Source organism: Bufo bufo, chromosome 2 (assembly GCF_905171765.1).
Source record: "Bufo bufo chromosome 2, aBufBuf1.1, whole genome shotgun sequence".
NCBI classification, from domain to species: domain Eukaryota; kingdom Metazoa; phylum Chordata; class Amphibia; order Anura; family Bufonidae; genus Bufo; species Bufo bufo.
In genome coordinates this window covers 108,267,057-108,294,862 of record NC_053390.1, presented here as the reverse complement: position 1 = coordinate 108,294,862, position 27,806 = coordinate 108,267,057, and the positions used below count along the sequence as shown (strand labels likewise).

Genomic DNA, 27,806 nt, shown 5'->3' with positions numbered 1-27,806 from the left:
CTTTCAGATGTCCGCATGATTTTTACGGATCCACTGATAGATGGATCGGATCCGCAAAACGCATACGGACATCTGAATGGAGCCTTACAGGGGCGTGATCAATGACTGTGGTGATCACCCCATATAGACTCCCTGATCACCCCCCTGTCATTGATTACCCCCCTGTCATTGATTACCCCCCTGTAAGATCCATTCAGATGTCCGCATGATTTTTACGGATCCACTGATAGATGGATCGGATCCGCAAAATGCATATGGACGTCTGAATAAAGCCTTACAGGGGCGTGATCAATGACTGTGGTGATCACCCCAAATAGACTCCCTGATCACCCCCCTGTCATTGATTACCCGCCTGTCATTGATCACACCCCTGTAAAGCTCCTTTCAGATGTCCGCATGATTTTTACGGATCCACTGATAGATGGATCGGATCCGCAAAACGCATACGGACATCTGAATGGAGCCTTACAGGGGCGTGATCAATGACTGTGGTGATCACCCCATATAGACTCCCTGATCACCCCCCTGTCATTGATTACCCCCCTGTAAGATCCATTCAGATGTCCGCATGATTTTTACGGATCCACTGATAGATGGATCGGATCCGCAAAACGCATACGGACGTCTGAATAAAGCCTTACAGGGGCGTGATCAATGACTGTGGTGATCACCCCATATAGACTCCCTGATCACCCCCCTGTCATTGATTACCCCCCTGTCATTGATCACACCCCTGTAAAGCTCCATTCAGATGTCCGCATGATTTTTACGGATCCACTGATAGATGGATCGGATCCGCAAAACGCATACGGACATCTGAATGGAGCCTTACAGGGGCGTGATCAATGACTGTGGTGATCACCCCATATAGACTCCCTGATCACCCCCCTGTCATTGATTACCCCCCTGTCATTGATTACCCCCCTGTAAGATCCATTCAGATGTCCGCATGATTTTTACGGATCCACTGATAGATGGATCGGATCCGCAAAACGCATACGGACGTCTGAATGGAGCCTTACAGGGGCGTGATCAATGACTGTGGTGATCACCCCATATAGACTCCCTGATCACCCCCCTGTCATTGATTACCCCCCTGTCATTGATCACACCCCTGTAAAGCTCCATTCAGATGTCCGCATGATTTTTACGGATCCACTGATAGATGGATCGGATCCGCAAAACGCATACGGACGTCTGAATGGAGCCTTACAGGGGCGTGATCAATGACTGTGGTGATCACCCCATATAGACTCCCTGATCACCCCCCTGTCATTGATTACCCCCCCTGTCATTGATCACCCCCCCTGTCATTGATCACCCCCCCCTGTCATTGATCACCCCCCCTGTCAGGCTGCATTCAGATGTCCGTATGATTTTTACGGATCCACGGATACATGGATCGGATCCGCAAAACACATACGGACATCTGAATGGAGCCTTATAGGGGGGTGATCAATGACAGGGGGGTGATCACCCCATATAGACTCCCTGATCACCCCCGTGTCATTGATCACCCTCCTGTCATTGATCACCCCTCTGTAAGGCTCCATTCAGACATTTTTTTAGCCCAAGTCAGCGGAATTTTTTTTTTTGTTCTTACAAAGTCTCATATTCCACTAACTTGTGTCAAAATATAAAATCTCACATGAACTCACCATACCCCTCACGGAATCCAAATGCGTAAAATTTTTTAGACATTTATATTCCAGACTTCTTCTCACGCTTTAGGGCCCCTAGAATGCCAGGCCAGTATAAATACCCCACATGTGACCCCATTTCGGAAAGAAGACACCCCCAGGTATTCCGTGAGGGGCATATTGAGTCCATGAAAGATTGAAATTTTTGTCCCAAGTTAGCGGAAAGGGAGACTTTGTGAGAAAAAAATAAATAAAATCAATTTCCACTAACTTGTGCCAAAAAAAAAATAATTCTATGAACTCGCCATGCCCCTCATTGAATACCTTGGGGTGTCTTCTTTCCAAAATGGGGTCACTTGTGGGGTATTTATACTGCCCTGGCATTCTAGGGGCCCTAAAGCGTGAGAAGAAGTCTGGGATCCAAATGTCAAAAAATGCCCTCATAAAAGGAATGTGGGCCCCTTTGCGCATCTAGGCTGCAAAAAAGTCTCACACATCTGGTATCTCCGTACTCAGGAGAAGTTGGGGAATGTGTTTTGGGGTGTCATTTTACATATACCCATGCTGGGTGAGAGAAATATCTTGGCAAAAGACAACTTTTCCCATTTTTTTATACAAAGTTGGCATTTGACCAAGATATTTATCTCACCCAGCATGGGTATATGTAAAATGACACCCCAAAACACATTCCCCAACTTCTCCTGAATACGGCGATACCACATGTGTGGCACTTTTTTGCAGCCTAGGTGGGCAAAGGGGCCCACATTCCAAAGAGCACCTTTCGGATTTCACAGGTCATTTACCTACTTACCACACATTAGGGCCCCTGGAAAATGCCAGGGCAGTATAACTACCCCACAAGTGACCCCATTTTGGAAAGAAGACACCCCAAGGTACTCCGTGAGGGGCATGGCAAGTTCCTAGAATTTTTTATTTTTTGTCACAAGTTAGTGGAAAATGATGATTTTTTTTTTTTCCTTACAAAGTCTCATATTCCACTAACTTGTGACAAAAAATAAAAACTTCCATGAACTTACTATGCCCATCAGCGAATACCTTGGGGTGTCTTCTTTCCAAAATGGGGTCACTTGTGGGGTAGTTATACTGCCCTGGCATTCTAGGGGCCCAAATGTGTGGTAAGGAGTTTGAAATCAAATTCTGTAAAAAAATGACCAGTGAAATCCGAAAGGTGCTCTTTGGAATATGGGCCCCTTTGCCCACCTAGGCTGCAAAAAAGTGTCACACATGTGGTATCTCCGTATTCAGGAGAAGTTGGGGAATGTGTTTTGGGGTGTCATTTTACATATACCCATGCTGGGTGAAATAAATATCTTGGTCAAATGCCAACTTTGTATAAAAAAATGGGAAAAGTTGTCTTTTGCCAAGATATTTCTCTCACCCAGCATGGGTATATGTAAAATGACACCCCAAAACACATTCCTCAACTTCTCCTGAATACGGAGATACCAGATGTGTGACACTTTTTTGCAGCCTAGGTGGGCAAAGGGGCCCATATTCCAAAGAGCACCTTTCGGATTTCACTGGTCATTTTTTACAGAATTTGATTTCAAACTCCTTACCACACATTTGGGCCCCTAGAATGCCAGGGCAGTATAACTACCCCACAAGTGACCCCATTTTGGAAAGAAGACACCCCAAGGTATTCACTGATGGGCATAGTGAGTTCATGGAAGTTTTTATTTTTTGTCACAAGTTAGTGGAATATGAGACTTTGTAAGAAAAAAAAAAAAAAATCATTTTCCGCTAACTTGTGACAAAAAATAAAAAGTTCTATGAACTTACTATGCCCATCAGCGAATACCTTAGGGTGTGTACTTTCCGAAATGGGGTCATTTGTGGGGTGTTTGTACTGTCTGGGCATTGTAGAACCTCAGGAAACATGACAGGTGCTCAGAAAGTCAGAGCTGCTTCAAAAAGCGCAAATTCACATTTTTGTACCATAGTTTGTAAACGCTATAACTTTTACCCAAACCATTTTTTTTTTACCCAAACATTTTTTTTTATCAAAGACATGTAGAACAATAAATTTAGAGCAAAATTTATATATGGATGTCGTTTTTTTTGCAAAATTTTACAACTGAAAGTGAAAAATGTCATTTTTTTGCAAAAAAAAATCGTTAAATTTCGATTAATAACAAAAAAAGTAAAAATGTCAGCAGCAATGAAATACCACCAAATGAAAGCTCTATTAGTGAGAAGAAAAGGAGGTAAAATTCATTTGGGTGGTAAGTTGCATGACCGAGCAATAAACGGTGAAAGTAGGGTAGGTCAGAAGTGTAAAAAGTGGCCTGGTCTTTCAGGGTGTTTAAGCACTGGGGGCTGAGGTGGTTAAACAACTAGGGGGGGATTATGGCTTAAAGAACTTTCCTCCCAAAGGCTAGATCTTGACCTGCCTTAACATGGACTCTGTAATGTTTGATAAATCTATTAGGGCTAGAGCAAGTGCCCAGGAGGCAGAAACTGATCTTGTAGAATGCGCACTAAAGGCTTCAGGAGGTGATTTCCCTAGCGCTTTATATGACTCTGAAATAGCCGTTTTAATCCATCTGGAAACCGTATTTTTTGTCGCTCTCTGCCCCTTATTTGTACCAACAATTTGAACAAATAAAGAGTCCGTTTTTCTGAAGGTTTTCGTAGCTTCTAAATATATTAGAACTGCTCTGCGTACATCCAATTGATGAAACCTTTCCTCTCCTTCTGTTTTTGGGTCGTCACAAAATGAGGGAACCAATATTTCTTCTTGCCTGTGGAAATTAGACACAACTTTGGGAAGGAAGGAGTTATCCAATTTAAACGTAATTCTATCTGAAGAAATAATACAGAAAGGCTCATTAATCTTTAGGGCCTGGATTTCACTAACCCTGCGAGCTGACGTAATTGCCACTAAGAACAGGGTTTTTAGCGTTATATATTTTACTGAGACATTTGACAAGGGTTCAAAAGGACTTTCTATAAGGCCTGATAAAACCACATTGAGATCCCAGGGGGGAATCGTGGATCTCAATGATGGTCTCAGTCTGTCTGCCCCTTTTAGGAATCTAATAATGCAAGAATGATTGGCAATTTTCTCATCAAAAACGGCACTAAGAGCCGAAACGTGATTCTAATGGGGCGGTATTTTAGGCTGCACTGTGGTACTTGGTTCTAATGGGGCGGTATTTTATGCTGCACTGTGGTACTTGGTTCTGCTGGGGCAGTATTTTAGGCTGCACTGTGTATTTGGTTCTGCTGGGGTGGTATTTTAGGCTGCACTGTGGTATTTGGTTCTGCTGGGGCGGTATTTTAGGCTGCACTGTGGTATTTGGTTCTAATGGGGCGGTATTTTAGGCTGCACTGTGGTATTTGGTTCTAATGGGGCGGTATTTTAGGCTGCACTGTGGTATTTGGTTCTGCTGGGGTGGTATTTTAGGCTGCACTGTGTATTTGGTTCTGCTGGGGCGGTATTTTATGCTGCACTGTGGTATTTGGTTCTAATGGGGCAGTATTTTAGGCTGCACTGTGGTATTTGGTTCTAATGGGGCGGTATTTTAGGCTGCACTGTGGTATTTGGTTCTAATGGGGCGGTATTTTATGCTGCAGTGTGGTATTTGGTTCTAATGGGGCAGTATTTTAGGCTGCACTGTGGTATTTGGTTCTAATGGGGTAGTATTTTAGGCTGCACTGTGGTATTTGGTTCTAATGGGGCGGTATTTTAGGCTGCACTGTGGTATTTGGTTCCAATGGGGCGGTATTTTAGGCTGCACTGTGGTATTTGGTTCTGCTGGGGCGGTATTTTAGGCTGCACTGTGGTATTTGGTTCTGCTGGGGCGGTATTTTAGGCTGCACTGTGGTATTTGGTTCTGCTGGGGCGGTATTTTAGCCTGCACTGTGGTATTTGGTTCTGCTGGGGCGGTATTTTAGGCTGCACTGTGGTATTTGGTTCTGCTGGGGTGGTATTTTATGCTGCACTGTGGTATTTAGTTCTGCTGGGGCGGTATTTTATGCTGCACTGTGGTATTTGGTTCTGCTGGGGCGGTATTTTATACACAGGAGGTGCGCAGGAGCTTCTCAAATTAACACCCACAACAACAGCCGCCCGCTGTCTCGCATTACTAACAATTACATCCAGGCCAGTCCTCCTTCCCCCTTCCTTTCATGTCCTCAGCCACTTCTGTTCCGTCCTTGGCTGTTTTTACATCTCTCTTTCGCTCCTCCCATCCAGTTTCCTACCGCGCATGACTGACAACCAACCACAGATCCTACTCCTCCCTGCCGGCACCAAAGCAAGGCTGGTAGGAAGGAATAACCATTACGTGCAAAATGTGACAGAATTAATGGCAATTATTATTGTAGGTAAATAAAATACCAGCACCGGAGTAAAATACCATCTAGACTGTGGAAATACTGGCCAGATGGCGGCTTTAGGTGGGACCCTCACCGATCTTATAGTTATCCATTCGGCCTCTTTCACACGGGTGAGATTTCCGTGCGGGTGCAATGCGTGAGGTGAACACATTGCACCCGCACTGAATCTGGACCCATTCATTTCTATGGGGCTGTGCACATGAGCGGTGATTTTCACGCATCACTTGTGCGTTGTGTGAAAATCGCAGCATGTTCTATATTGTGTGTTTATCACGTAATGCAGGTCCCATAGAAATGAATGGGGCTGCGTGAAAATCGCAAGCAAGTGCGGATGCGGTGCGATTTTCATGCACGGTTGCTAGGAGATGATCAGGATGGAGACCCGATCATTATTATTTTTCTCTTATAACATTGTTATAAGGGACAATAATAGCATTCTTAATACAGAATGCTTAGGCTATTTTCACACTTGCGGCAGTGTGATCCGGCGGGCAGTTCCGTCGTCGGAACTGCCCGCCGGATCCGCCGATCTGGATGTGACTGAAAGCATTTGTGAGACGCATCCGGATGCGCAGTGACGTCACCACAGGTCCTATTCCACCTGGTCATCAAAGAAGAAGACAGAAGAGATGCCGGCTGCGCTAACAAGTGGATGAGGGGAGTTAAGTGTTAAGGCTGGCCGATTTGTGGGAGGGACCAGTACCTGTTTTAAGCGGTCCACCTCTCCCAGGCAGCACGTCGGCATTCGGACGTCGCTACTTCCGGATGTGACGTCATCACCAAGCGTCCGCACGAGTTGGAGCTCCTAGACGCCGGGTGGTGCCTTTAGTTTCAGCCTCCAAAGCTGCCACAACCTTTTCCGGATCGTTGGTTTGTTCAGGGAGGTGGGGTAAGTGAGGGAGGGCAGGAGGTTATGAGGGTAGGGGGAAGTGTGCGGCCGGATCGCTTCTCCTTGCGATCGGGCACTTGCGGTTTCAGGTCTTGACACCGGGGGGCAGCGTTGCTACATGCGCTAAGCTCATTGCCTGCTCAGCACCTGCAGCTCATTCTGAATTTTCTAAGTTCACATGGGGCTACGAGTTACCTGGGCACAGCATGTCCAGGCTCTAGTGGCTGGGTCCCGGTGCCATTACTGTGTATTTTGCTGCTAGGTTCTCTGTCTGTGCACACGTTTGATCTCATAACATACACTACATACTTACCTTTAGTTCCACACATAAGACAGTTGACGAAAAAAAATAAAAATAATAAACATTAGGGGGCGTGGTTAAAAAAAAAAAAAAGGGAGGGATTGCTTTGGCAAAAAAAAAAAAAATATATAATGTAATGTGGAAACCTTTTTCCACCAAGCGTCTTGCATACACCACTAGCATAGGTACATTCGCTAGTATAGCCACACTCTCGCACGACAGTCAGAGACACCTCGCATCATCTCGTAGAATAGTGTCATACGTCATACGGTCTGTTTTCCACAAATCCTATACTTACATACATCACCTACCACGTCTGTAGGTTCAATAGCCCGCAGTGTTCGTTTTTAATGAGTCTGCCACGTCACAGATTCAGACAAACTCGGGCTCGTTTCATACGTCAGTGGAAACGACTATCATACTCCCTGTCAGCCTCGTCGGCTGCTCGTCATACGTTCACGCTGTTGGGGGGAGGTTAGATTCTGTCAGTTTGTCTGTCGGTGTCACAGCCAGACAGCTGAGAAGCGCTCACAGGAGCTTCTCAGATCCTCCTCCTTGAATTTCTTTGTTTTGGTTTAGTCTCTCATCTCGTTAGTCTATCTCAGCTGTCATGCAGTCAGACTGATCGCTACCCTTTAAGTTCCTCCCCATAATGCAGTAGTGTGCGGCTGATACAACTTCCTGGAGTGTGTGTGCATGCTGTTCCCAGTCCTCAGTCCTCAGTCGTCTGCAGATAAGTGCTGTTTATGTATTTATGTTTTTGTCTTTTCTGGATCCAGGTGACCCTGACTCCCTCCGTGTCAGTGTAGGGAGCCGGTGGTCGTGTCCCTTCACTATTGTAGGGTCTTCAGGTAATAGATAGCCGAGGAACGTGGATATGCGGCCATCCACCTTTGGGGTGTTCGCATAGGCTGAGCAGTGAGGGAGAGCGGCAGCTCTATTGCAGGGGTCTCCCTTTGTTCCTTAGTTGTGGATCCAGAGAGACATTGTTTATATGGTATTGTCTTGTTTCCTGTACACCATCCGTGACATTATCAGCCGCCAAAACCGTCTCAAGCATGGATCCGGTTTCACTTTTGGCTGAACGCCTCCAGGGTCTTTCATTGGAGGTAGCTGATCTCCGTAGGATTTTTTCTCAGTTTCAAGTGACCGGTTCAGCTTGCGTTCATGGAGTTTGTGCTGAGCCCAAGGTCTCGCTCCCGGATACGTTCTCTGGGGGTAGTGCGAATTTTGTGCGTTTTAAAGAGGCTTGCAAACTCCATTTTCGCCTTCTTCCCCATTCTTCTGGTGATGAAGAACGGAGGGTGGGGATCATTGTATCGCTGCTCAGGGGTAACGCTCAGTCTTGGGCCTTTTCGCTACCGGAGGGGGCACGGCCCCTCCGCTCAGTGGATGAATTCTTTTTAGCCCTGGGTCAGATATATGATGATCCGGATCGTATTGCTCTGGCTGAGTCTAGACTACGTCTGTTATGCCAGGGTAAACAATCCGCAGAGATATACTGCTCCGAATTTCGGAGATGGGCAGCTGATACTGGTTGGAATGATGCTGCACTCCGAAGTCAATTTTGCCATGGTCTTTCAGAGGGATTGAAAGATGCATTTTCCTTTCATGAGAGGCCTATCTCCTTGAACTCTGCTATGTCTCAGGCCGTTCGTATTGACAGGCGTCTTAGTGAGAGAGGAGAGATCTCTCCTTCCTGTCATACTCAGTCCCGGGACAGTGCAGCGGTCTCATTCTGTGCGCAGGGGTCTCAGTCACTGTCAGCCCCTTCTGAGCAGGAACCCATGCAGCTGGGGTTGATTGCCTCTGACAATAGAAGATTCAGCCCGCATGGGAGGGTTTGTTTTTGTTGTGGAGGTATAAATCATTTGGCAAATGTTTGTCCCTCAAGGAGATTCAGGCAGTTTTCTGGGAGTAATAAAGAGACAAAAAGGAAAAAATCTTTTAAAAATGTTCCGTCTGTTACTATTGGCAGGGTTGAGGCGGAAATTGAAGGTTTTCCGTTTGCTTGTAGTTCCCGTTTTGTCCTGCCTGCTAGGGTGGCGCTAGAGAGCAAGAGCATTTTTTGCGAGATTTTTGTGGATAGTGGAGCAGCTGTCAACCTCATTGATAATCAATTTGCAATAACTCATGGTTTCCAGGTATGCACTTTGGGAAGGGATATTCCTGTTTTTGCTATTGATTCAGCTCCACTTTCTCAGAAATCATTAAAGGGCATAGTTCACAATATCCGTTTAATTGTGAGTGATGCTCATGTTGAGGATGTGTCATGTTTCGTCCTTAGCGGTTTGCCTACTCCTCTAGTGTTGGGGCTACCCTGGCTCACTAAACATAACCCCACCATTGATTGGCAAGTGAGGCAAATAAATGGTTGGAGTGACTTTTGCAGAGAGAATTGCCTCATAACATCTGTTTCTGAGGTTTCTACTAAGACTGTACCACCTTTCCTCTCTGATTTTTTAGATGTCTTCTCAGGGAGTTCAGGGTTTGCCTCCGCACAGGGAGTATGATTGCCATATTAATCTCATCCCAGGCGCCAAGCTGCCTAAATCTCGTTTATACAATCTCTCCCAACCTGAGAGGGTCGCTATGCGGGCTTATATCTCTGAGAGTTTGAGAAAAGGACACATACGACCCTCGAAGTCACCTGTTGCCGCTGGTTTTTTCTTTGTTAAGAAAAAAGATGGTTCTTTAAGACCTTGTCTGGATTTCAGGGAGCTGAACAGTATCACTATTCGTGATCCTTATCCGCTTCCTCTGATCCCGGACCTGTTTAACCAGGTTGTTGAGGCTAAAGTCTTTTCCAAATTAGACCTAAGAGGGGCATACAACCTGGTTAGGGTCAGAGAAGGAGACGAATGGAAGACTGCTTTCAATACCCCTGAGGGCCATTTTGAGAATTTGGTTATGCCTTTTGGTTTGATGAATGCCCCAGCCGTTTTTCAGCATTTCGTCAACAGCATTTTTTATCATTTAATGGGAAAATTTGTATTAGTGTATTTGGATGACATTTTGATTTTTTTCTCCTGATTTCAAGACTCATAAGGAACACTTACGTCAGGTCTTGCTCATTCTGCGGGAGAATAAATTATATGCGAAACTGGAAAAATGTGTGTTTGCGGTTCCAGAAATCCAATTTCTGGGGTTTCTTGTCTCCGCTTCTGGTTTTCGCATGGACCCCTAGAAGGTCCGCGCTGTGCTTGAGTGGGAGCTTCCTGAGAACCAGAAGGCGCTGATGCGTTTTTTTGGGCTTTGCCAATTATTACAGGAAATTTATTTTGAATTATTCCTCTGTTGTTAAACCACTCACTGATATGACCAGAAAGGGGGTAGATTTTTCTTCCTGGTCGGTAGAGGCGCGTAAGGCCTTTTCTAATATCAAGGAGAGTTTTGCTTCCGCTCCCATCCTAGTACAACCTGATATTTCGTTACCCTTCATAGTTGAGGTTGATGCTTCTGAGGTAGGGGTGGGTGCGGTCTTGTCTCAGGGTTCCTCTCCTGCCAAATGGCAACCGTGTGCCTTTTTCTCAAAGAAACTCTCCTCCGCAGAGAGAAATTATGATGTGGGAGATAGGGAATTGTTGGCCATCAAGTTGGCTTTTGAGGAATGGCGCCATTGGCTAGAGGGAGCCAGACACCCTATTACCGTGTTTACTGACCATAAAAATCTGGCCTATTTGGAGTCAGCCAAGCGTCTGAACCCGAGACAGGCCAGATGGTCTTTGTTCTTTTCAAGGTTTAATTTTGTTGTTACGTTCCGCCCTGGGGTTAAGAATGTGAAGGCAGATGCCCTGTCACGTTGTTTTCCAGGAGGTGGGAATTTTGAAGACCCGGGTCCCATTTTGGCTGAAGGTGTGGTGGTCTCTGCTCTTTTTCCTGAATTGGAGGCAGAGGTGCAGGCAGCCCAGTCAGAAGCTCCTGATCTTTGTCCTCCTGGGAGGTTGTTTGTACCTCTCGCTTTGAGACACAAGATTTTTAAAGAACACCACGACACGGTCCTTGCTGGGCACCCGGGGGCAAGAGCCACACTGGATCTCATCGCTCGGAGATTCTGGTGGCCTGCGCTTCGTAAGTCGGTTGAGGGTTTTGTGGCAGCTTGCGAGACTTGCGCTCGTGCCAAGGTCCCTCATTCACGGCCATCAGGTCCTCTCCTTCCTTTGCCCATTCCTTCCCGTCCTTGGACACATCTGTCCATGGACTTCATAACGGACTTGCCTCGTTCCTCGGGGAAGTCTGTGATTCTGGTGGTGGTGGACCGTTTTAGCAAAATGGTGCATTTTATCCCTTTCCCTGGTTTGCCCAATGCTAAGACGCTGGCGCAGGCATTTATTGACCACATTGTCAAATTGCATGGGATTCCTTCAGACATAGTCTCTGATAGGGGCACGCAGTTTGTTTCCAGATTCTGGAAGGCTTTCTGTTCTCGCTTGGGGGTTCGGTTGTCATTCTCTTCTGCTTTCCATCCGCAGTCGAATGGCCAGACAGAGAGCGTCAATCAGAATCTGGAGACATATCTGCGCTGTTTTGTGGCGGAGAATCAGGAGGATTGGTGTTTTTTTTTGTCCCTTGCTGAGTTTGCTTTAAATAACCGTCGTCAGGAGTCCTCTGATAAGTCACCATTTTTTGGTGCATATGGGTTCCATCCACAGTTTGGGACTTTCTCGGGAGAGGGCTCTTCTGGTTTGCCTGATGAGGACAGATTCTCCTCGTCTTTGTCATCTATTTGGCAAAAGATTCAGGATAATCTAAAGAGCATGAGTGAGAGATATAAGCGTGTGGCGGATAAGAGACGTGTGCCTGGTCCGGACCTGAATGTTGGTGATCTGGTGTGGTTGTCTACCAAGAATATCAAATTGAAGGTTCCCTCCTGGAAGTTGGGTCCTAGGTTTATTGGGCCTTACAAGATCCTGTCTGTCATCAATCCTGTTGCCTACCGTCTTGATCTTCCTCAGACTTGGAAGATCCATAATGTTTTTCATAAGTCCTTATTGAAACCTTATGTTCAACCTATTGTACCCTCGCCTTTGCCTCCTCCTCCGATTATGGTTGATGGAAATCTTGAATTTCAGGTCTCTAGGATTGTGGATTCTCGTCTTGTCCGCGGTTCCCTCCAGTACCTCGTTCATTGGGAGGGTTATGGTCCTGAGGAGAGGATGTGGGTCCCAGTGACGGACATTAAGGCCTCTCGTCTCATCAGGGCTTTCCATAGGTCCCATCCTGAGAAGGTGGGCCCTGAGTGTCCGGAGTCCACTCCTAGAGGGAGGGGTACTGTCACAGCCAGACAGCTGAGAAGCGCTCACAGGAGCTTCTCAGATCCTCCTCCTTGAATTTCTTTGTTTTGGTTTAGTTTCTCATCTCGTTAGTCTATCTCAGCTGTCATGCAGTTAGACTGATCGCTAGCCTTTAAGTTCCTCCCCATAATGCAGTAGTGTGCGGCTGATACAACTTCCTGGAGTGTGTGTGCATGCTGTTCCCAGTCCTCAGTCGTCTGCAGATAAGTGCTGTTTATGTATTTGTTTTTGTCTTTTCTGGATCCAGGTGACCCTGACTCCCTCCGTGTCAGTTTAGGGAGCCGGTGGTCGTGTCCCTTCACTATTGTAGGGTCTTCAGGTAATAGATAGCCGAGGAACGTGGATATGCGGCCATCCACCTTTGGGGTGTTCGCATAGGCTGAGCAGTGAGGGAGAGCGGCAGCTCTATTGCAGGGGTCTCCCTTTGTTCCTTAGTTGTGGATCCAGAGAGACATTGTTTATATGGTATTGTCTTGTTTCCTGTACACCATCCGTGACAGTCGGCTTACGGGCTGCAGGTCGTAGGGTTAACAGGTTGTTGTTGTTTTTTTTCTCTCTCTTTTTTTTGTTTGTTTTTCTTTCTTCTTCGTTGTTTTGTTGTTGTGTTGTTTCAGTCATCATGTCTCAGCCTTCAGATATTGAGGAGTTTGTGTCCTTGCCTCCGTCTCCAAGAGGGTCCGAACACGGCAGCACTCCATCCCTCAGGGCTTGGACAGTGCCTAAGTTGACGGCTGAATTGCTCAGGAGAGGGATTCCGTTCGCGGCTACAGCCAGAAAGGCGGAACTATTTAAACTTATTTTTCCCGCTACACCACAGGCCAGGCCTGCTTCTTCCAGTGACAATACCACCATCTCCACTCGGTGTTGAACTCACTCACTAGTTCCATCCAGGATTTACAAGCCCGGATGGAAGTAATGGAACAGCATCGCGACCCCCCCCCCAGCAGTTGGGCCGGCTGGCGGCGCGGCACCTCCGGCTGTGGTCACAGGTACCGTGCCTACTCTACTTCCAACACCTAACCTGTCACAGGGCGGGAGAGTGCCTTCAGTGGCGCCGGTATATTTTGTTAGGCCCAGTATAAAAAAGGACATCTTAGAGCGCAAGGATGTCAACTTGGCATCTTTGTTAATTACGTCCCACGACGTTACAGAGAACAAGTCCTTCGGTTATAGCGAGTTATCAGTGGTTCTCAAGGCCAACGACCCCAGGCTCAGTCGCAAGCTGACCCTGGCCGAGTTCGTCCTGGCTTTCAGTCTTTTCAGAGACGTTTTGTGTTCTGCCAGCCCCAATAGGAGAGAAGAGTTGGACATTTACCTCTACAGGGTGGTAGATTTGGCGCATAAGTACGGGGGCACTGCATTCTATGACTATCATAGGTCCTTCTCGGCCAAAGCGGCAGCCATTTGGGCCCAGTTCCAGGTAGTCAAGGACTGGAGCGATATTGACATGGAGCTATTTTGTAGGCACTTCGCCAGTCTGAAGTCCCCGGTGTGCGCCACATGTCAGTCTCCTGCTCATACTACCGCCTGGTGCCCTTTGGCTGACCTTACAGCTGCCCCCAGTACCTCCAGAGGTGGGATCAACCCGGGTCCTAGCCAGCAGTCAACCCAGTTTGACAAGCTGGGGAGACCCATTCATTACTTGGGAAAAGCCCAGCTCTGCAACAACTTTAACTATGCTGTCTGCAACTTCAGCCAGTGCAGGCTCCTGCATATCTGTGCCACATGTTTCAGGGCACATCCGGTCACGGTCTGCACCGTGAAGCCGGCATGACTGAGCCGGGTGAATGTCGAGGTTCTAGACCGGCTGCTGCGACTTCATCCGGTTCAGCCGTTCCGCGCTTTTCTGGTGGAAGGTTTTTCACGTGGTTCCACACTGGGCTCATCGCCTTGCCTCAGCAGACTCATGAATGCCCCAACCTGCAGTCGGCTTCTAATCATGCTGATCTGGTGGATCTGCTGCTGGCAAGTGAGCTGGAGAAGGGCTTTATCATTGGTCCTTTCCAGTCCTCTCCTTTTTGCACGTGGAAGGTGAGCCCGGTGGGGGTGGTACAGGGGAAAATACTCAAATAAATTCAGTTTGATTTATGACTTGTCTGCTCCACATTCTTCCCACGTTCCAAGTCTCAACTCACTGATTCCGTCTGAAGAGTTTTCATTGAAGTATACTTCTGTGGACCAGGCTATCCAGGTCATTCTACAGACAGGCAGGGGTGCTTGGCTGTCCAAGGCAGATGTCTCTGATGCGTTCAAACTGCTGCCTATTAGCCTATCTCTCTGGCAGTGGCATGGCATCAAATGGAGAGAGGCATACTATTTCGCCACCAAGTTGACGTTTGGTTCCAAGAGCAGCCCCAGTCTGTTTGACAAATTAGCACAGGCCCTGGAATGGATTTTGTTGGACGTACGGGGTTGCCAGAATGTCATTCACTACCTGGATGATTTTCTGTTGATAGAAGAACCCTCACGGGCGCCTGCTGACTTGCAGGTTCTCTTGCAAGTTTCAAGCAGTTAAACATTCCGGTGGCTGCCCACAAAACAGAAGGGCCTGCGCAGGTTGTCACGTTCTTGGGGATCTCTCTGGATTCACGCGCCATGTCGGCCAGTCTACCACAAGACAAACTCGACAGGATCAAGTCAGGTGTCCGTTCTTTGCTCATGTCTCAGGTTTGCACCAAGAGAGAATTGCAGTCTCTGTTGGGCATGTTAAACTTTGCCATGAGGATCATTCCTCAGGGTAGATCATTTATTTCAAGATTGTTAGTCTTACTACAACAGACCAGTGATTTGGACGCATCAGTGCATCTTAATGCCAACGCCCGGGCAGATCTGTTCATGTGGGACAGATTTCTCAGTGGGTGGAATGGCATTTCCATGTTTATTCCAAGGGCCACTTCTGATTCTCCACACGTATTTTCAGACGCGGCTGCCTCAGTAGGTTTCGCGGCCATATTTGGCTCTCATTGGTTCGCCGGCTCATGGCCCACGCACGTACTACAGATGACGGGGTTTTCTCAGACGTTGGCATTGTTTGAGATCTATCCTATTGTAGCAGCTGCTATAGTTTGGGGGCATAGGTGGTCGGGTCACACGGTGGTTTTCCACACTGACAACATGGCGACTGCAGAGATCATTAACAAGGGTAGGTCCAAATCGTTACTCATCATGTCTTTCATGCGTAGGTTGACCTGGGTAGCCCTGGAACAGGGGTTTCATTTCCATGCCCAGTTTTTGGACGGGGTCAGCAATGTGGCAGCTGATGCTTTATCTCGTTTTGATTTTGCACGCTTTTTCTTACAGAACCCAGAAGCAGACTCGGTGGGCACCCCGGTACCGGACTGGCGGCTGCTGGTCTTGGACTAGACTCTCTGATGGTGGTCGCCAGTTCACTCATTACAAAGTCTTTGTCGACCAGTACATTGAAGTCATACCGCCGAGCGTGGGTAGTTTTCTTAGACTTCCAGTTGGTATATCCTAGGGGTGACGCTGGTCAGGTCAAGTATATGGTGGCTTTCGTGTCTTATTGTCACTCGGTATTGGCTTTATCCTACAACACCATTAGGCTATATTTGGCAGGGGTGCAGCATTTTTTGGCACTTCAAGAGCCAGACAGACCCTCTATATTTTCAGCTCACCCGATTAAGGCCATCCTCAGAGGCATCCAGAAAAGCCAGGTCACGGTCAAGTCGGTCCGTCAACCAATTACGGGGGACACGTTTCGTAGCCTGTCGGAAGTCCTCTCGTTGTCACCATTCGGAGTCCTTCCCAGCCTGGTGATCAAGGCAGCGATGTACTTGGCGTTTTACGGGTTTTTAAGACCAGGTGAAGTGACACAGGCCAGACAAGGGGCGGTGGCTCTCCGCAAGGGAGACTTAGTTAGGATGGGCAGTGTCTTTCATCTGCAGTTGCCTCACAATAAAACTAGGCAGGTAGGTCTCGGCCATGTAGTCAAATTCTTCCAGACCACAAACGCATGGTGTCCAGTGACAGTCTTGGACAACCTCTTGCTGGCCCTTAGTCTTCACGGCCCCACCGACCCGGTACTTCCATTCCCTGTTGATCCACTGACGGCCAGCCAGTTCACCAAACATATCTGCATCCTGTTGTCCAGTGTAGGATTGAATCCGTCTCTATTCTCGGGGCATTCTTTCCGCATCGGTGCGGCATCCGCAGCGTCCAAACATGGAGTTCCTGCGCATATCATTAAACACTTGGGGCACTGGCGCTCGGGGTGCTTTGTTCGGTATATCCCGGAGCCTCTGGCAGAGTTGGTCCAAGCATTCAGTACATTGGCAGAGTAGCACGGCAGGCCATCCTTCCCTCACTGGTGGGTTTTGCCCCCTTTTTCAGGCATACCGACCTAGTGAGGCCAAGGCACACCTCAGGCCAATTAGGTAGGGGGGTGGTGGTTGGGCATCTTCAACTCGCCAGGTCCTGTCCACAAGTGTTAAGGCTGGCCGCAGGCTAGCCTGGATTTGTGGGAGGGACCAGTACCTGTTTTAAGCGGTCCACCTCTCCCAGGCAGCACGTCGGCATTCGGACGTCCCCTGCCCACCCATTCCCATTCTTCATTCAGTCATTCAACTATCACATCCAGGGTATGCCCCCTTTTTCAGGCATACCGACCTAGTGAGGCCAAGGCACACCTCAGGCCAATTAGGTAGGGGGGTGGTGGTTGGGCATCTTCCACTCGCCAGGTCCTGTCCACAAATTATTATTTTTTTAAATTTAACCCCTCCAGCCCTATTGTACTATGTATTCTGTATTCAGAATGCTATTATTTTCCTTTATAACCATGTTATAAGGGAAAATAATAAAAATCTACACTACACCTAACCCAAACCTGAACTTCTGTGAAGAAGTCTGGGTTCGGGTCTGGGTACCAAACATGCCGATTTTTCTCATGAGCGTGCAAAACGCATTAAAACGCTTTGCTCTCGCGGGGAAAAATTGTGCATTTTCCTGCCACACACCCGCATCTTTTCCCGCATGTCACCCACAACGCCCGTGTGAACCCAGCCTTAGTATGTACATAGAGGATAACTTTTAAAGGGGTTTTCCGAGTTTTTTTTTTTACTAATGACCTATCCTCTGGATCGGTCATCAGTATCTGATCGTTGGGGTCTGACAACCAGGACCCCTACCGATCAGCTGTTTTAAGAAGGCACCAATGCTCCTATGAGCGCCGCTGCCTTATTCCAGCCCACCAAGCACAGCGCCGTACATTGTATAGCGGTTGTGCTTGGTATCACAGCTCAGCCCCAGTCACTTCAATGGAGCTGATTTGCGCCTAGGACATGAGACCGAAACAGGTGACATCACATGGCCTAGGCCAGTGATTGCTAACCTCCGGCACTCCAGCTGTGGTAAAACTACAACTTTCAAGATGTTCACTTGCTTGGCTGAAATGAATGGAGCATGCTGGGAGTTGTAGTTCACCACAGCTGAAGTGCCGGAGGTTAGCCCTCATTGGCCTAGGCAAAGCTGAGAGAAGGCTGCGGCGTGACTGCAAGAACCAATGCCTTCTCAAACAGCTGATTGGCGGGGGTCCCGGGTGTCACACCCTCACTGATCAGATACTGATGACCGATCCAGAGGATTGGTCATCATTCATCAATAAAAATAAAAAAATTAACTTTAACCCCTTTAACCACTGGACCATATGATGCTGGGTTAACCACTGGACCATATGATGCTGGGTTGACGACTGGACCATATGATGCTGGGTTGAGCACTGGACCATATGATGCTGGGTTGACCACTGGACCATATGATGCTGGGTTGACCACTGGACCATATGATGCTGGGTTGACCACTGGACCATATGATGCTGGGTTGACCACTGGACCATATGATGCGTGGTTGACCACTGGACCATATGATGCGGGTTGACCACTGGGCCATATATGGATGCGGGTTGGGCGCACTGCCTATATTCCTACAAATGGTGAGAACAAGCTGCCTGGAATGTCCTCCTAGACCTAGAGATCAAACAGGGTGTAGTGCATGTTTGTGGACAGCAGGTGGCGGCAGAGTTCAGGAAATGAGTGTCAATGAGTGTACAGCGTCGCTTCCGGTAAGAAAGGTCAGTGTTACTACATGGCGGCACACGGGGAGGTCACCTCTCAGGCGACATGTGCTACTGCGGCTCTTATTACGGCAAGCTGCATACAGCCATGCCTGTGAGAAGTATTGTACGGCACGGCTTTGCTGCAAATCGCAACAAAACGTATATAGAATGCTGCCCACAGGTGCAAATGTATGAGGAAGCTGGGAATAGCGCATGACCTCGTCACATGGCGGTTCACAGGTCCTGTACTTCACTGGAGCGAGGAGACCACGGCTGGGAGGAGAGAAACTGCACAAGGTCTGTGTAAGGAGAGTGTGAGTGTGAGTGAGTACTGGGTGTAATCCTCAGTATCTACCCTTAGGGCTCATGCACGTGACTGTGCTGTCCGCAAATACCGGCTGCCGCTGACCACCAGTGAGAACAGAGAGGAGGAGAGGGACTGAATACAAACGTAGCCTGCATGTGCCGGCCATATCCCATACCCGGCCTCTAGTACTGCGCACCGTGATCTGCCGTAATTAACCCCTCACACTACATTGCAGTAGTAGAGGCCCGGTATGGGATATGGCCGGCACATGCAGGCTACGTTTGTATTTAGGCCTATTAACTATATCCATTGGTGGCGCAGTGGTCACAGCCTCTCCCTTCTACTCCCCCTCTTCGAAGTATTATATTAATTGCCAGGGTGGCAGCTTCTGATCGGAGCCCCAGCAGTGTAATCGCGGGGCTCCGATCGGTTACCATGGCAGCCAGGACGCTACCGAAGCCCTTCAGCCATAGTCTGCTCCCTGCTGCTGATGTGTGCACTATGCACAGAACAGCAGGGAGAGTGTGAAGTCCTATTCACCCTAATAGATCTCTATAAGGGTGAATAGGACAATGGTTCTAGCCCCTAAGGAGGCTAATGGTTATTAAATAAACAGTAAAAAAAAAAAAAAATTTAAACCCCCCACCCCCAAAATATAGAATATATCACGATATATTTCGCATATCGCACATGCTTAAAATTATATCGCAATATAGATTTTAGGCCATAACGCCCACCCCTACCCCATACAAGTCAGTTGGGGGGAGGGGGGAATTATCAAAACTGGTGTAAAGGTAAAACTGGCTTAGTTGCCTATAGCAACCAGTCAGATTCCACCTTTCATTTTACGGAGCTCCTTCAGAAAAGGAAACATGGAATCTGGTTGCTATGGGAAACTAAGCCAGATTTCCTTTACGCCAGTTTTGGTAAATCTCTCCAGTGTGTGTCCTGGGAAATATGTGAGATTGTTTCCTAAGCATTTTTTTTTTTTTTTTTTACTTTTTAACCTCTTTTAGGTCACAAATTCAGTATTTTTACATGGATGAGACTTGTATAACTATTGGATTGAATTTCTCAGGGACAGTCACTTGTGCAAAGCTGGTCATACTCATTAGATAAATGTCTACCCGAACCCTCCGACCTTCTATGTATCGGGGGGTACGTTTCAACTGCTTGATGTTTTTGTTTCAACTGCTTGGTGTTTGGCTGCAGCTATTTCTCCCCTTCTTGCTCAGGTCACATCCATGCTGGGCTGAGCATGCAGGTGTATGGTTGATCAGGAGAGAGCTGTCGGACGGACCACTGTATAATGTGTATGGTCAGGCTAACTGGAGGCATGAGAAGGTTGAGCAGTCCCCTGTACTGCATCATACTGGTTATCGCCTCCTATACTAATAATGCAGATGCTTATTCACTTCCCATTTGTGGTTCTGGGAGAGGACTTTAGCATTTTGCAATAACAGATGTGAATTTCCATGTGTGTCACGTTGTAGGATGTTCTTCAGGACCATGGTCTACAGTGTCTTCATTATCCCTACCTCTAGGCCATGTCCAACCCTGGGTATAATGATCTTTATTACCACAGACAGAAATAAAGCTCTTTCTTTGTGTAATGAAATGATGACCCTCTTACATTTACTTTCTGTCAATTCCTGGCAGTTTTCAAGAGATCTGCTTGCAGTCGTTGAATGGGTGGAAGTCTTGCATGTGTACAGCTTACGCAGAATTTTGATAACTGTGTGTACCTGATTGTCCATCTTATATGACCAGAACAGATTTTCATCCACTAGAAGTAAACAACCAGATCCCTATTCATTGACTGAAAGCAGAGAGCTCAAAAACTGTGAGGAACCGATACACTAAGGCCAGGCCCACACCAGCGACAGTATGTGTCAGTGTGAGGTCCCGTTTTGGCCTCCGCTCCTCTGACAGGATTGCCCTGCATCTTAATGATTTATAATGCTGTGTGACCTAGAAGTCTTGAAATCTGTTGTTACACTGACAGCATTATGTCAGTGTAAAGCCTCATTCACACGTCAGTGATTGTGAGCCGAAACCAGGATTGGAGCCTCCACAGATATAAGGGAAAGATCTGCACATGTTCTGTGTTTAGACCCACACCTGGTTTTGGCTCACAGATCACTTACTTAACTTGTTATTATGCCTTTTAACCACTTAAGGACCACAGGTTTATACCCCCCTAAAGACCAGGACCTTTTTTACAAATCGGCACTACACTACTTTCACCGTTTATTGCTCGGTTATGCAACTTACCACCCAAATGAATTTTACCTCCTTTTCTTCTCACTAAGGGCTCTTTCACACCTGCGTTATTGTCTTCCGGCATAGAGTTCCGTCGTCGGGGCTCTATGCCGGAAGAATCCTGATCAGGATTATCCTAATGCATTCTGAATGGAGAGTAATCCGTTCAGGATGCATCAGGATGTCTTCAGTTCCGGTACGGAACGTTTGTTGGCCGGAGAAAATACCGCAGCATGCTGCGCTTTTTGCTCCGGCCAAAAATCCGGAACACTTGCCGCAAGGCCGGATCCGGAATTAATGCCCATTGGAAGGCATTGATCCGGATCCGGCCTTAAGCTAAACGTCGTTTCGGCGCATTGCCGGAGCCGACATTTAGCTTTTTCAGAGTGGTTACCATGGCTGCCGGGACGCTAAAGTCCTGACAGCCATGGTAAGTGTAGCGGGGAGCGGGGGAGCAGTGTACTTACCGTCCGTGCGGCTCCCCGGGCGCTCCAGAGTGACGTCAGGGCGCCCCAAGCGCATGGATCACGTGATCACATGGATCACGTCATCCATGCGCATGGGGCGCTCTGACGTCATTCTGGAGCGCCCCGGGAGCCGCACGGACTGTAAGTATACCGCTCCCCCGCTCCCCGCTCCTACTATGGCAACCAGGACTTTAATAGCGTCCTGGGTGCCATAGTAACACTGAAAGCATTTGGAAGACGGTTCCGTCTTCAAATGCTTTCAGTACACTTGCGTTTTTCCGGATCCGGAGTGTAATTCCGGCAAGTGGAGTACACGCCGGATCCGGACAACGCAAGTGTGAAAGAGGCCTAATAGAGCTTTCATTTGGTGGTATTTCATTGCTGCTGACATTTTTACTTTTTTTGTTATTAATCGAAATTTAACGATTTTTTTGCAAAAAAATGACATTTTTCACTTTCAGTTGTAAAATTTTGCAAAAAAAACGAGATCCATATAGAAATTTTTCTCTAAATTTATTGTTCTACATGTCTTTGATAAAAAAAAAATGTTTGGGTAAAAAAAAAATGGTTTGGGTAAAAGTTATAGCGTTTACAAACTATGGTACAAAAATGTGAATTTCCGCTTTTTGAAGCAGCTCTGACTTTCTGAGCACCTGTCATGTTTCCTGAGGTTCTACAATGCCCAGACAGTACAAACACCCCACAAATGACCCCATTTCGGAAAGTACACACCCTAAGGTATTCGCTGATGGGCATAGTGAGTTCATAGAACTTTTTATTTTTTGTCACAAGTTAGCGGAAAATGATGATTTTTTTTTTTTTTTTTTTTTTTTTCTTACAAAGTCTCATATTCCACTAACTTGTGACAAAAAATAAAAACTTCTATGAACTCACTATGCCCATCACGAAATACCTTGGGGTCTCTTCTTTCCAAAATGGGGTTACTTGTGGGGTAGTTATACTGCCCTGGCATTCTAGGGGCCCAAATGTGTGGTAAGGAGTTTGAAATCAAATTCTGTAAAAAATGACCAGTGAAATCCGAAAGGTGCTCTTTGGAATGTGGGCCCCTTTGCCCACCTAGGCTGCAAAAAAGTGTCACACATCTGGTATCTACGTACTCAGGAGAAGTTGAGGAATGTGTTTTGGGGTGTCATTTTACATATACCCATGCTGGGTGAGATAAATATCTTGGTCAAATGCCAACTTTGTATAAAAAAATGGGAAAAGTTGTCTTTTGCCAAGATATTTCTCTCACCCAGCATGGGTATATGTAAAATGACACCCCAAAACACATTCCCCACCTTCTCCTGAGTACGGGGATACCAGATGTGTGACACTTTTTTGCAGCCTAGGTGGGCAAAGGGGCCCATATTCCAAAGAGCACCTTTCGGATTTCACAGGTCATTTTTTACAGAATTTGATTTCAAACTCCTTACCACACATTTGGGCCCCTAGAATGCCAGGGCAGTATAACTACCCCACAAATGACCCCATTTTGGAAAGAAGAGACCCCAAGGTATTTGCTGATGGGCATAGTGAGTTCATGGAAGTTTTTATTTTTTGTCACAAGTTAGTGGAATATGAGACTTTGTATGAAAAAAAAAAAAAAAAAAATCATAATTTTCCACTAACTTGTGACAAAAAATAAAAAATTCTAGGAACTTGCCATGCCCCTCACGGAATACCTTGGGGTGTCTTCTTTCCAAAATGGGGTCACTTGTGGGGTAGTTATACTGCCCTGGCATTTTCCAGGGGCCCTAATGTGTGGTAAGTAGGTAAATGACCTGTGAAATCCTAAAGGTGCTCTTTGGAATATGGGCCCCTTTGCCCACCTAGGCTGCAAAAAAGTGTCACACATGTGGTATCGCCGTATTCAGGAGAAGTTGGGGAATGTGTTTTGGGGTGTCATTTTACATATACCCTTGCTGGGTGAGAGAAATATCTTGGCAAAAGACAACTTTTCCCATTTTTTTATACAAAGTTGGCATTTGACCAAGATATTTCTCTCACCCAGCATGGGTATATGTAAAATGACACCCCAAAACACATTCCCCAACTTCTCCTGAGTACGGCGATACCAGATGTGTGACACTTTATTGCAGCCTAGATGCGCAAAGGTGCCCAAATTCCTTTTAGGAGGGCATTTTTAGACATTTGGATACCAGACTTCTTTTCACGCTTTGGGGCCCCTAGAATGCCAGGGCAGTATAAATACCCCACATGTGACCCCATTTTGGAAAGAAGACACCCCAAGGTATTCAATGAGGGGCATGGCGAGTTCATAGAAATTTTTTTTTTTTGGCACAAGTTAGCGGAAATTGATATTTTTAATTTTTTTCTCACAAAGTCTCCCGTTCCGCTAACTTGGGACAAAAATTTCAATCTTTCATGGACTCAATATGCCCCTCACGGAATAACTGGGGGTGTCTTCTTTCCGAAATGGGGTCACATGTGGGGTATTTATACTGCCCTGGCATTCTAGGGGCCCTAAAGCGTGAGAAGAAGTCTGGAATATAAATGTCTAAAAAATTTTACGCATTTGGTTTCCGTGAGGGGTATGGTGAGTTCATGTGAGATTTTATTTTTTGACACAAGTTAGTGGAATATGAGACTTTGTAAGAAAAAAATAATAATAATTCCGCTAACTTGGGCCAAAAAAATGTCTGAATGGAGCCTTACAGAGGGGTGATCAATGACAGGGGGGGTGATCAATGACAGGGGGGGTGATCAATGACAGGGGGGTGATCAGGGAGTCTATATGGGGTGATAACCACAGTCATTGATCACGCCCGTGTAAGGCTTCATTCAGACGTCCGTATGCGTTTTGCGGATCCGATCCATCTATCAGTGCATCCGTAAAAATCATGCGGACGTCTGAATGGAGCTTTACAGGGGGGTAATCAATGACAGGGGGGTGATCAGGGAGTCTATATGGGGTGATCACCACAGTCATTGATCATGCCCCTGTAAGGCTTCATTCAGACGTCCGGATGCGTTTTGCGGATCCGATCCATCTATCAGTGCATCCGTAAAAATCATGTGGACATCTGAATGGAGCTTTACAGGGGGGTGATCAATGACAGGGGTGTAATCAATGACAGGGGGGTGATCAGGGAGTCTATATGGGGTGATAACCACAGTCATTGATCATGCCCCTGTAAGGCTTCATTCAGACGTCCGGATGCGTTTTGCGGATCCGATCCATCTATCAGTGCATCCGTAAAAATCATGCGGACATCTGAATGGAGCTTTACAGGGGGGTGATCAGGGAGTCTATATGGGGTGATCACCACAGTCATTGATCATGCCCCTGTAAGGCTTCATTCAGACGTCCGGATGCGTTTTGCGGATCCGATCCATCTATCAGTGGATCCGTAAAAATCATGCGGACGTCTGAATGGAGCTTTACAGGGGGGTAATCAATGACAGGGGGGTAATCAATGACAGGGGGGTGATCAGGGAGTCTATATGGGGTGATCAGGGGCTAATAAGGGGTTAATAAGTGACGGGGGGGGGGGGGTGTAGTGTAGTGTAGTGGTGCTTGGTGCTAATTTACTGAGCTACCTGTGTCCTCTGGTGGTCGATCCAAACAAAGGGGACCACCAGAGGACCAGGTAGCAGGTATATTAGACGCTGTTATCAAAACAGCGTCTAATATACCTGTTAGGGGTTAAAAAAAACACATCTCCAGCCTGCCAGCGAACGATTGCCGCTGGCAGGCTGGAGATCAACTCTCTTACCTTCCGTTCCTGTGAGCGCGCGCGCCTGTGTGCGCGCGTTCACAGGAAATCTCGGCTCACGCGAGATGACGCCTATTGGCGTTAGCGTACCCTGGGGGAGCCGCCGCAATGACGCCTTTCGGCGTTAGTTGCGGGAAGTGGTTAAAGGGATTGTCCAGGATTAGGAAGAAAAAAACATGGTGTTGATGGAATAAAGTAGCCACCACAATTGTGGCTCAGCTCCATTGAATTGAATGGCATTGAGAAGCAATTTCACACCCAGCCTGTGGACAAGTGTGGTGGTGTTAGTGGAAGAAAGCAGCCATTTTTCTCAAGTCCTGGCCAACCTCTTTAACATCGTACTACAGCTGTACTAGGTGTTTGTCCTGCTATCTGGTTGGCTGCTGTGGCGGTATTACATTAGGGACTCTGAGACGTACCCTCAGCTGATCTGTGGCTTCTGTCCCTACAGTGATGAGACACCATGATAAGACACAGCAACCTCCAGAAACAAGTCCTCAGTCTATACAAACAGTTTTTACGAGCTGGAAAGGACAAACCTGGTTTCCTGCCTCAAATCCAGCATGAATTTAGAAAAAATGCCAAAATCCCCAGGACGGACATCATGCACATAGAGTATCTCCTGCGCCTTGCCCGAAGGCAGCTGGACCAACTGAGGGATGCAAGCACAAAACAGCTCGGAGTCTTCATCAAAACCTCCAGGGAGGCAGAGAATGGTCCCTCAGCATCATAAGTGGACTACTGCTGACAAACCCCCTATAGCCTGTAAATGTACGGTGGGTATGATATAATGTGAGCGCTGCCTATACAGTCTAAGCTTTAGCAATGTCCTGCATAGGGTTGTTTCGGGTATCGAACTTTCGATACTTTTACGGTGGCATGTCATGGCTGCAGCAGCAGGGAGAATAGAGGGGATGTTCAGGGTGGGGGCTATCATTCTTTTATTCTAACAGTATCCCTGATAGAATAATATCTGAACTTTATGCAAGAACTTTGTGATTAGGCTCAAAACTTTACTACCCAGCTATAACTTTCAGAATCCAAAGCCATTTAAAGAATAGCAAAAAAAAAAAGAAAGAAAGAAAAAGTAACGTAGATATACAGTATTAGACGTTGTTTGGTTTTTCACTGACCATTAACCATGCATGTGGAGGCATGAGAAGGTGGAGCAGTCCCCTGTACTGCATCCTACTGGTTATTTCCTCCTACAGTAATAATGCATCGGATTATTCACTTCCCATTTTCTTCTGGGAAATGACTTCATTTTGCAGTGACATTATATATTTCAGTCTTCAGCCAAGTAAGCTTCCTTAAATCATGTAGTGGAACTGCTGCAGATCTGTGGGTGGGAAAATCCACGGCGTACTACATTAGCAGCAAAGTGGACTTTAAAGGGAATCTGTCACATCTGCGAAGCCGCATGAAGTACAATAATACATGTATAGAACAGCGGCTCCTGACTCCAGTAATCTGTATGTGGATACTTGGCTCCATTCCCCCGCTATGTGCCTACTGTCCAGCTGTGGAATGCATAGAGGACTTCTTTATGTGCGCATGCACAGGAGGCCTCTAAATGTATTCCAGGGACCGTTTATGGGTTAACACTATACAATCTTCACTGGAAATGTGGCACTTTAGTTTTCTAGCACCACCCGGAACTTAGGAGATATCAATCTATACACACACTATCGACCACCATTAAGAAAGCCGCATCTCTCTTCTATTGAATGTTTTATCCATGAATTTCGTGCATACAGACATTATTCCATATTATAAGCGCATTTTTTCGTATGAATGTCCATACCTTACTTACAGTCCTGTTTTACAAGTTAAGTTACATCAGGATTCAGCGCACATGGCCCCCAGCAAACACGTAGCTACGTTTCAGGGGTCCGTCCCCTTTGTCAAGCATGCGGCGGGGTTTAAATACCCACAATCTAAATACTCCTGTTTCTCCAACTGTTACAAATGAATACTGAAAACATGTCATAGCAATATAAAACTACAGGAAGACATTGAAATGACACCTTCATTCAGCCCTTTTGGGCTCGTTGATTCTAATTTCAGTATCCAGTGAACCTCCCGTTGTAATAAATGAACATCTTGCTGAGTATAATCATCGCAAAGACGCAAACTACTTCCTCCAAAATTGTCCACGTCAAGTCACATACACATTGTCACGCTCCTGAAGAAAATCTCTTACCACTGCAGTTTCCCCAAAGCTCCCTTTTTATTACCTTTCATTAGCTGCTTGCTTATTAATTTCTGTCTCTTGTTTTTTCAGATGCAAATGTTTTGCTTACAGAGCGGCGTTCATTTAACCTGATCTTCACTGATCTCGGTGTCTGTCCTACCTACACTTTCCCATAGGGGCACTTCAACATAAAGACTACATTTCTGCTGTCACATGTAATAGCATTGCAGTTCTGACAGGTTAGGCACAAATATGTCCCCTGTTTCTGTGTGCAGAG

At 46.7% G+C, this 27,806-nt stretch overlaps 2 non-coding genes across 2 annotated transcripts; both read left to right on the top strand.

The window, feature by feature from the left end:
• The first annotated feature begins 20,195 nt into the window (after window positions 1-20,195).
• On the top strand, window positions 20,196-20,319 carry LOC120992704. Its single transcript, XR_005777092.1, has one exon. It is a non-coding gene; the product is annotated as a small nucleolar RNA SNORA47 (small nucleolar RNA).
• Window positions 20,320-26,483: 6,164 nt separating this feature from the next.
• LOC120992702 lies at window positions 26,484-26,615 on the top strand. The gene has a single exon (XR_005777090.1). It is a non-coding gene; the product is annotated as a small nucleolar RNA SNORA47 (small nucleolar RNA).
• Window positions 26,616-27,806: the final 1,191 nt, after the last annotated feature.